This window comes from Ascidiella aspersa, chromosome 6 (assembly GCF_963924565.1).
Source record: "Ascidiella aspersa chromosome 6, kaAscAspe10.2, whole genome shotgun sequence".
Classification (NCBI taxonomy): domain Eukaryota; kingdom Metazoa; phylum Chordata; class Ascidiacea; order Phlebobranchia; family Ascidiidae; genus Ascidiella; species Ascidiella aspersa.
This window is the reverse complement of record NC_139452.1, coordinates 6,810,095-6,813,532: the sequence shown is the minus strand read 5'-3', so window position 1 is coordinate 6,813,532 and position 3,438 is coordinate 6,810,095. Positions and strand designations below refer to the sequence as shown.

Genomic DNA, 3,438 nt, shown 5'->3' with positions numbered 1-3,438 from the left:
CAAACCTTTTTATAGCTAATTTCGCCACACTTTCACGCAGTTGGACCTGCTTATTGTTCCAATTAAACGTTTTGTGCTGATATATGCGTTTTTCAAATATCATGTGGATCGTTTATGTATATTTTATCAGGACATAACTATTGAAGAAGCCAGAGCGTAATTTTCGTTATTGAATATAACCGTTTGCTAAAACAGCTTAGGCTACTTCTATTCAATGTTGTTTTTAGGCGTAGACATAAAATAATTATGCAATCAGAACATAACGCTCCAATCGCCCTGTTTTGTAAATATAAAGAAACTCCTATGTTGAAAAAGCAAATTAACTGTGGGAATGCGAAAGTCTATAACAGTGGTTTAGCCTTTCCACATGGCCAACTTGAAAGGTGGCTTTTTCAAAGGTGGCAGGCTGAAAAAGGTGGCTATTTTGGCCACTTTTAGCGTTCACATGGCCGTTTAGATAAAGTGAACGCTGTTTGTGCCAGAGTTTTCTATCATTCGTACGGTTGTCTTTGGGTATACAAGCGATAACAGACCGAAAAATTATTGCCAAGATGTAGCATTTTGGAGATATATGAAATAGTAGCTAAAAGAGACAAGTTTATTTGGAAACCAAAAGGAAGATAGAGACGGCGGTTGCTGACTACAAATTGTTATATCCTCATTTTTTCCTATTAAAGATAATTTTGCAAAAGCGGATTGCTGTCAAAGTTTCAGATGCACAAAGATTTTCACAATTTGTTGTATTTTGCATAATATTTGTGAACATAAAAGAACCCCAGACCTTCCATATTTTATAGAGATATATCTAAGCCTGCCATTATACCACAAGGTTACCTGCCATTATACCACAAGGTTACCTGCCATTATACCACAAGGTACAGGCTCAACAGAGAATAGTTTAGTGAGGAACATCATCTGTCAATACCTTGCTGACAATTGTGCAATGATAACAAGTTATCAATTTTGATATTTTTAAATGTTTATTCAAATAAAAACTCAAGAATGTATAGCAAATGTTAATAACAAAAATGATACAGCAAGATAATAAATTACAAAAAAAAACGTGTACAGTGCATTTAAAAAACAGAATGACAAAAACGAACAAGAAAAAACATTTCTTTAATATGTTGACATACAGTGATTTTAAAAACCATTTAAAAAGAAAGGTATAAACAAATTCAGTTAAAGCTACCAAAGTATGGGAAGTTATTTACTTTAAGGGAGGGCATCAATAATGTTTTTGTTCTCCCATTGCATTGATCATCTTTCCATTTTCTTGTGAAATCTTTGCTCTATCCCTTTCACCCTCATCAGCAATTAATTTTATCATTTCGTCCAAAGACTTTTCTGATTCATTTTCTATACAATATAAAAACAATGATTTGAAGTTCAGTAGTAAGTAAATTTGTCGTTGCGGACAAAACTAAGAGTTTTACTAAATAAACAAAATAAAACTCAAATTTTACCTGTTACCCCAACTGACTCAGCGACTGCTGTGGTGTGCTGGTTCATCAGTTGTCAACAGCTTGAGATGAGAATTGATGTTCCTGAGTTTGAATTGGTATCAATTCAACACCCTCACTGGCGGATGCCTAAAGACAGCAAGACACTGCTAAACTTTTCACATTATAGAACATATTTAAATACCCAAAAGTTGTCAAAAAAACAGCAGGATGAAAATAATTTAGCAATATATTACCTGATAATTAAAATTGCAATAAAACGTACCATACTGCTAGGACAGGATGCTAATATTCTGTTTAATAGTTGGAAATATGGTCGAGACATTGCTTAGGTTGATGAGGACAACGTTATTTAAACCACCACAAAGGTCATTGCAAGTTTCTTGATTTTGTTTCCATTTGTTATTTTGTTCGTAACCTGTTTGATGAACTGTCATAAGAAATAAGCAAACAAATTGAAAAATCTTCATGCACTTACTTTGAGGAGGAATATCCTTTGTAATTGCGTCAAACAAAAAATCGGACATTTTTCAAATTCATTTTTCCAACAAATTATTCTATTGAATACAATTATAAGATTACAGGTTGCTTGTTCTGACCATTTTGCCCTAGAATTCATGGCAAGCTATTAAAGAGAATTAAAGTTAGGAAATAAAACACTTTTGTTTTGTAACAAGATAATTAAAACACAGAACAGTTGCTAAAACAACCCAAAAATATTGTTGGTAAGTTGTTAGCAAAATATAGCATCACACACTTACCGAAGTGATTTAGAAAATATACAATACCCACCCAAAAACAGATAAACATACCGCAATTTAACTCTAAAGCCACTGCGGGTTCTTCAGCAAAATTATTTTTTCCATAACAAGGCATGTGCTGCTGACCTCTCCAAACACGTTGTGGCAGCTGCAAATAGCTTTGTCGCGCAAAAAAAAATGATCGTTTAAATCACAGCAACGTGTGTTGCAAAGTACAAAATAAGGTGAACCTAGCACACAGTATTCTAAAACCGTTAACTATACAATAAATTTTAATTACAATACACCTTTTGTCATTAAAATGTACCTTGCCTTCGCTATGGAACACATGGCTGCGTAAAAATCGTTACTTAACAACACATAAACCGAAATTAGGTAGAAGGTGAACTGTGCAAACAGAAAACCTTACGATACGCACACCCAAAAGCCACCTTTCGCAAAAGCCACAGTGGCCTGGACCTACTCTGGAGTAGGGCCAGCGAAAAGCCACCTTTTTGGCGGAAAAGTGGCTTTTTCGGAGGCAAAGGTGGCCAGGCCACCTTTAAAGCCACCTTTGAAGCGGCCATGTGGAAAGGCTAGTTCTCAACCGCCGGTCCGCATCAACTTTCCTGCCGGTCCGCCAAATATTTTACAATTTTTATATCTTAGTTGCAAAATGCAAGATGTTAAAAGCTTGTCCATCAAATGTAGAACTTCATCAGTTCCGTAGTTTGCTGCATTGTGACGCAACATAGAGTTAATGTTCTAATTCAGGCTTTATTGTTTGTCACAATGGTGCAAGTGTTCTAGTAGGCTAGAACACGTTTGTGTTAAGCTTTAAAACCAGTTCAGATGAAAAACTTCAATGAACCACGTAAAACACGTATAATATCTAAAAGACAAATTGTTATTAAATTGACGTTTAAATTTTTTGCTTTTAAGTTGCATACTTTTGTCGTAATTACATTTGGGATTGATTTTGATTTTTGAAGGTCCACCGGTCTACAAAACTTGTTTTGAAATTTTTCCGGTCCGTAAGCTAAAAAGGTTCCACTGGTCTATAATGTTCAACGGACAAAATCCTGACTTTTGCAGTGAAAAAACAGACATCAAGAACTTATAAAATAAGTTTGGCCAAATTGCCCTTATCAAAAGAATAGAATGTATAGAATGAACCATAAAATCAATTTTGTTTTAAAAAAATCTCTGTTTTGTCACACGACCTATAATAATTT

The 3,438-nt window shown here is 34.5% G+C and overlaps 1 long non-coding RNA gene across 2 annotated transcripts; it reads right to left on the bottom strand.

The window, feature by feature from the left end:
* Window positions 1-1,060: 1,060 nt before the first annotated feature.
* Window positions 1,061-2,247, bottom strand: LOC146139410 (uncharacterized). 2 transcript variants are annotated; one of them, XR_014501349.1, is made up of 4 exons: window positions 1,942-2,247; window positions 1,729-1,881; window positions 1,467-1,592; window positions 1,061-1,359 (listed from the first exon to the last, which is right to left on the bottom strand). It is a non-coding gene; the product is annotated as an uncharacterized LOC146139410 (long non-coding RNA). The 2 variants fall into 2 exon arrangements; XR_014501350.1 differs by lacking the exon at window positions 1,729-1,881.
* Between the last annotated feature and the right edge of the window lie 1,191 nt (window positions 2,248-3,438).